At 43.8% G+C, this 7,272-nt stretch overlaps 1 long non-coding RNA gene across 1 annotated transcript; it reads right to left on the reverse strand.

The window, feature by feature from the left end:
• Positions 1–988: 988 nt before the first annotated feature.
• LOC127333476 (uncharacterized) lies at positions 989–4,062 on the reverse strand. Its single transcript, XR_011751954.1, has 2 exons — positions 3,975–4,062; positions 989–3,862 (listed from the first exon to the last, which is right to left on the reverse strand). It is a non-coding gene; the product is annotated as an uncharacterized lncRNA (long non-coding RNA).
• Between the last annotated feature and the right edge of the window lie 3,210 nt (positions 4,063–7,272).

Below are 7,272 nucleotides of genomic sequence, written 5' to 3' on the forward strand. Positions count from 1 at the left end.
CTGCATGGAGGGCCTCCATCCGTTCCCCTCCCCAATCGTCAGGCAAGGCCTCGCAGGCTCGCGGTGTTTCTACCTGGATGGCTGGATCAATGTTCGTTGCATCTGTCATCACTCGGCTAGGCCTTTTTCAACAAGCAGGGTATAAAGGAGAGGATGCATTAGTGGGCCCCCCAGGGCGTAGGCCCGTGGGCGCTACCCATGGTGGCCTGGGGCTAGATCCTGCCCTGGGAAGGAGGATAAGGGGCGCCGCCAGAAGGGAGAATGGGCGAGGAAGGAGGATCAAGGGCGCCGCCGAAAGGGGGAGCAGGTGGGAAAGGCAGGATCAAGGGTGGTGTTAGGGTACATGGTGTTGTGTCTGCCGCCGCCCGGTCAGTCCTAGCCCACACCTTTCAGGCTAACACCAGCCCACCAAGAAAATGTTCATTCGACACGTATTGTTCATCACCTGCGACCTCGTCACCAACGCAGATAGCTCAACATACACAGCTTTGAGAAATGCAACGAACGGCAAAGCCCTGAGAGCCTAGCATTTGCAACAGGCTTAGAGCATGTCTAGCAGGCCCCTCAAAACGCCCCCACCCCGTAAAATTCCGGCGGTATAGGGGGTGAGGCCAATTTGGGCTATCTAGTAGGCCCCGTATTTGGGCCGGCCCGTATCGGCGGAATACGGGGCTATCAAACCCACCCCTCTGCCCCCTAAAAATACGGGGTGCAGGTGCGAGTGGGGGTCCAACCCCTCACTTGCAGCCCTAGCTCTATCGTGCGCCGCCGCCTCCCCGCACACGCTCCGGCGAGAAATTCCACGCCGCACGCCGCAGGATTAGCACCGCCGCCGGCCATGTCCGCACGAAGGAGCAGTAGCGCGTCGCCTGCCTCCAGATCGAAGCGATCCCGCTCGCACGAAGGAGCTGCTCGGACGGCTATTTATTATCTATGTATGAACGTGATGAACTATTGAAGAATTTTCCCGGGGTTTGCAATTTTCAAAAATACGGGGTCTGTTAGACGAAATGGTTCTTGCGTGAGTATTCTTTTTGATACAAGGTCCTCTACTCGCGTTTTATGAGGCAGAAAAATAGAAATTTTATTAGACATGCTAAACTGTTTAAGTAATGGACGTGGCTAGGCAGCCTCCACCAATTTTGGATGCTGGTTTGCTCGATGGAGCATCCGTTTCGTGGCCATCCGATTGAGTGGATCAAAACCATCGCACTTCGTTCGCGCAGCCAAATTCATCACCGACACGACAGCGCGCGACTCCTGGCCACCGGCGTTACTCCCTACCACCGCTGCGGATCTCCTCCCCAGGTCTCCAACTCAACTTGAGGGGCCGCAAGCTCCCGCAGGTCGCCTCCGCCGCTGGTCGGGACGCGAGCTCCCGCAGGTCCCCGCCGCCACCAGCCTAGACGCCCGCTGCTCCGCTTCGCCTCCAGTAGGGTCGCAACCGTCCCCAGTTTCCCGTGCTGCTGGCCTTCCGCGTCACCGGCCTCCCGCTTCGCGTGCTGACCTGGAATCGAACCAGTAGCCGTAGCCCAGTATCGGCATGATTCTCCACGGCACCCCAGCCGAAGCGCCGCCCCGCTGGTAATTGGTAAGCATCATCCAGGCTCCCGTTCGTCTGGGGCAGCTGCAGCTCCTAACTGTGGTGATATCTTGAGGAAGAGGACGACCTTGGAGCGGGAATTTTTGGGACTCGTGTGGTGGGGTAAGGAGATGGCACACACAGCAAGAAACGGAAAGAAAATGTGTGTGTGTGAGACTAGTCATAGTGGAGAGTAACATAGACCAGTAACATGCACATGTTACTACCTTATGTTACTACCTTTATAGTGGAGAGTAACATTTGTATGGTGTCATGCAAACTAATATTTACTACATGATACCCCGCGCGTTGCAGCGGTATTTGTGTGTTCTACCTTCTATGAACACCTTGAAAAACAACTTAGTACATCTTGTGAATAGAAATATGCAAATATGAGATCAAGCAAAGATCTGAAGGAATATTGATATTTTCATATGAAATGTTGAATGAGTACATGAATAAAAGGCACAAACTTTGATTTATAACTAACATAATAGTCCTCGATAGACAGGTTAGCCTTGTAAGAATATTGAAATATTTAAGGTACATAAGAGAAAATATGTTAGCTAAACCTACATCAAAAAAGGGTAATTGAATTAACATGCATCCAAATGTTGAATCGTTCAAATTAACCATGCTAAATTAAAGAACAAAATAGGGCCAATGAAGCGGAGATTTCCGTTAGATCATAGGCGCTCGATGCAAAATAAGAGTTCACAAACGGAAATATTGTGGTATATACTATGTGCAACTGTAAATGGTAATAGTATTACATGTTTTGGGGTTTGACAAACACGGGAGTTCCCTAACTCTCCTTTTTATAGCTAACAAATTAACATATGCTGTCATGATTTCTTTTGGTTAGGAAGTGTAGGCAGTACTCCACATGATTATGTAAGAATGAAAAACAATAGGAGAAGCAAAACACACCTAAAAAGTAGGGATCAAACTATTGAGAGAGACATGAGCATACACCTGATATGGTTTAGACGACATCATCAACAGTAGATAGCTAAGTTTTTTTCCTATTAAAGTTGCAAAGGACGTATGATGTAAAGGATTATAGATGTAGGTTGTATCTTGCCTAATAAATCTGCCAACTCAGATACTTTACCTTATTTGTTCCTCAGAAAGCAACTATGAGAAATCTCAATCTGCAAAGCATGAACAAACTTGGTATGTATTATAAATGCAGCTAGGTATAATAGAAGGCTATGATGACACCATGGAGATAGCACTTCAGGTTAACAGTAGCTGACAAACAATAACCCGTTAGTTACTTGGATTGTACTTAATACTCTTGGAAAACGTAGGTGCATCTTGAAATAGAATATGAGAAAACAATTGGAAAACGATATCATGTTTATTTTAGGTGTGCGCTGCAAAAGAACCTGCATTTATATATGCAACATCTGATTTTCCCAGAAGTGATTCCTCAAAAACTAAAATCTTCGAATTTCCCTCTCAAAAGACTACATGTTTTCAGACGTGATGCTTAGGCAGTCGCATGATTTGAGGAGACCAAACCTGCCGTCTTGTGAGTAGACACAGACCAGGGTATACCCTTGTTTATGTTTACACGGAGAAATCTACAGACAAATCGACAAAGCAGACGATGAATAAGAAATAATTAATAAAGAAAAGGGCTATTAGGATGACATACCATCTGTTTTTCAGCACATCTGTCTGCAAAGCTGAATGTAGAGAAATGCTGGAGATAAGAGTTTTTGACTTCTACCAATTAGCAATGAGAATGTCTTGCCGAACAAACTACTCGAAGTGGATTCGAGACAAACAATACCTTGCAGGTCGGGTACTATGAATAAATGTACGTCAGAACAAAATTCCACTGAAATATAGATCTGGAAAAACAAAGTTATTCCATTCTGAATTTTATCAGTCCACATAGGAGAGCATCAATTATTCGACCAGCAGCGACGCATCTTTGATCATAATGGCGGCAGACCTCCAAACCACGAAGGAAAAACTCAGATGACGAAATAAGATCAATCAGACAGAATTCCAGCTTCGTAATCGCAACCAGTTACAGCAAGCAGACAATCAAATCAAATTTGTACCTGCAGAGCCAAGAAGAACATACTCAGATGAGAAAATAAGAGTACAAACCAAATTGAATTTCAAGCAACATCAGATCGGAATGAGATGGATCTTAAAAGGTTCTTAAATGACGAGAGGGAGAGGAAGAAGATTACAGGTACCATAAAATCTGATTGTTTACGGTCTGGCCGACCATGACTGCAACCACGCGATACTTGATGGCTGTAAGGTACTAAAACTCTAGATTAAACTAATTCAATGGTTAGAAATGCCAAGAAAACACCGCAGATCACACAGAACGAAAACATTTGAAAGGCACCAATATCTTGCTAACCTGATGGATGGGTGGAGAATTGGGAGAAGAGGAAGCAGAACAGACATGCATGCGTTGGGTTAAAGAGATGGTGGAAGAGCATGCGATGGGTGGTGGCGCGCTGTGATATTAAAAGATAAAAGATAAATCCGCGGTGAGGTAGGTGGGAGATATGAAGAGGCACAAAGTACTGGCATGCCGGGGGATCAAATTCTCGGCCATAATTCTGCACCGTTCGACTTGACACGGAACTGAATGGATCGTCTGTTCCTAACTCATGTAGGTCATGTACATGATGACGTTGAAGAATTGCTTAGGTGGTAGGTTATAATTGCTCAGTAATGCTTGATGAGGTGGACACCTTGCATGTGCAGGAAAATGGGATCACCTATTAAGAATAGAAAGATTATGTTGTAGACTCATGTTGTCTTGGAAAGTGTGATGTTATGGTAACATAGCTAGTTACCACCTCATTCTCTTTCATCATTTATTAGAGCAAGTACAATAAGTTCTAGTCAGCTGGCTATAAAGATTAAAATAGTATATTATTACTTAGTTGGAGGAGAGAGAGGAGGAGAGAGAAGGAGATTGAGCTCTTAGACTAGCCACAATGGGAGTATCATAAGTAGTATCATGCATGCCATGTTGGCAAAAATCTGATGTGGCACACTAATTAATGAGGTGAGAGATGAGAGTGGTATCATAATATGATACCGTATCATAGCACATAAAACTAGAAAATTTAATGGCAAACACATCATGTACACACATTTGCATTAAGATTCTACAAAACATTAAATATGATGATACTATGATACTATGTTATGATACTATGCATTGTTGGGTTAGTATCGTAAACTAGTATCATGTATATGATACTAGTGTATGATACTTCCCATTGTGACTAGTCTTATGCAAGAGTCATCTGTAGCACGTGCTCCTAGGCACTTTGTGAGAGTGAAAGGTGAGCCATACATTGATAAAGTGCTACATTTTTATAGCTCACTATTGTATATGTTGGCTATAGACGATATAGCACTTGGCTTATAGCCAGCAGCTGGCTACACTATTGGAGTTGCTCTTATCATGCCATGTCACCAAAATATAGATGTGTGATGCTACTACCTATGTTACTCCCACTATGAGTAGTCTCAGATGGGCGAGCGATCAGATCGATGGACTCACTACGTTTTGTCTTGTTCGTGTTGGCTTACTAGCTACCTTATCTAGTGGTGGACTGGTGGTGTATTAGATCAGATCAACTGAGGGATAGCTAGTTCAAAAACCAGGTGGTCTCTGTGTTCAATTCATGTGTGTGAAAATTCGAAAAAAAAAATCATGTGTGTGGAGACCCGGAGAGGAAATATGGATGCAAATTGGGATAAATAAAAGAGTTAATGGCATCCGCGGTCACACAACTTGTCACGCATGTGCACTTAAGTCACACATGTTGCAAAACGAACTAACCGGTCACACAACTTGTGAAACGTGTGCACCCTAGGTCACAAAACGGTTTGATTTCCGGCTTTTGGCAAAAACCGGTCACGCGCTGACCACATGAGGTGCTTGGTTCAGTCAATTTTTTTTCACGGAACCAGTCGCGCGCTATTTCGAAACATGTTTATTCGAAACACAATTATTCCAGGCTGTTAAATGACTCTTTTTGCTGTCAAATATGACCAAACTGAATCGCGTTCAACAAAGAAAAAAAATTAGGGGGGTTTGTGTAAATTGTGACTACCCAATCTACCTCATGTGGTCAACGTGTGACCGGTTTTTGCCAAAAGCCGGACATCAAACCGTTTTGTGACCTTGGGTGCACACGTTTCACAAGTTGTGTGACCGGTTAGTTCGTTTTGCAACATGTGTGACTTAAGTGCACATGTGAAACAAGTTCTGTGACCGCGGGCGCCATTAACTCTAAATAAAAGCAACTTGTTGTCGGTAATTTAGTTGGTCCTTCTTGACATAAATTGATGCCACGTTGGTATAGAGGTAGAAAACTTTACATATGTAGCATGCAACTTAGCAGTAGAGTTAAACAACTTAGCAAAAATGAGATATGCAACTTAGTACATGTGTGAAGCAATAATTTACAATGTACAAACACGACATAGCAAATGTGTGTGATAATAATTTATTTTATGAAAAAACAACTTAGCTCATTTCTATAACGCTCGCAAAAATACAACTTAGCACATGTTTTAAAGAAACAATTTTCTATCTTCGTGTTCGGTGTCGACAAAATGTACAATCTAGTGCCACAAGGTACAACTTCATCTCGATGAACAAGGATGTGGCCGGTGTCACGAGCCACGACACGAGGCACACCACGAGTTGCAAAGATATCAAAGGGGATGTCGCTAGGCCAAGAGTGAAAATATGGATATGTAGCTAGGGTGAGTCTTAGTGTGAGCCTAGTTAACTTCGTCACCTGATGCGCATCAACACAACACCCACCCAATTTCATCCATGCCGCCCCTCTCACACACCTATCGTTTCGCACCTCTCTCCCATATCACACACGATCTTGATTCAAAACCGGCACTGCTAGTCTAAGTTTTCTACCATGTGGGCCGTCCCGAACCAGCAACACAGAGTTACCTCATGACACCAAAGCTAGGGATGGCGGCGTTGAGATGCAAGCGTGCACGGCATGGGAGCTTAATAAGCCAACATTATTTAGTTTGATATGTGCTAACTTGTATACCACTATCTCTAACCCACTAGTGTTGAGTTGTAAAGCCACTATTGTTAAGTTGTATATTCACTAGGCTTAAGTTGAATCCATGGTTCAACATAAGCGTAGGGGTAACAACCACAATTTCATTTTTCCATCTATGTAGTTTGTATTTGGGCAGCTTTGTTGATTTGTCCATCGTGTAACTAGGGTTAAGTCGGCTAGCACCGTTTACGGTGAAGTTGTGCACCACTACCGAGATTAGACAACAACGCAATAGTATCGAGAAACACAACTTTGCATGGCAACAATCATTCCTAGTATAGTTGGTAACTTGGTTTTCGACATACACAACTTAGTAATAACAAAAAATACAACTTCGTAGCAAAAGGTGCGCAACTTAGTTGCATGAGTAGGAAACTTCACAATAATGTTACGCCCACTTCACAAATAGTGATGCTAGCTGACTAAATACTACTAGTAGGCAACTTAGGAGTACTATAGGTAACTTCAGAACAAAATGGTGCGTAAGTTCACAACCATGAATCCATTATGCCAACCGACTTAGTATTAATGGTAGGCAAGTTAGGCACAGAGATAAGCGGGGGAATAGGGAGAGCGACACTGCAGAATGGGTCG

Source organism: Lolium perenne, chromosome 2, assembly GCF_019359855.2.
Source record: "Lolium perenne isolate Kyuss_39 chromosome 2, Kyuss_2.0, whole genome shotgun sequence".
NCBI classification, from domain to species: domain Eukaryota; kingdom Viridiplantae; phylum Streptophyta; class Magnoliopsida; order Poales; family Poaceae; genus Lolium; species Lolium perenne.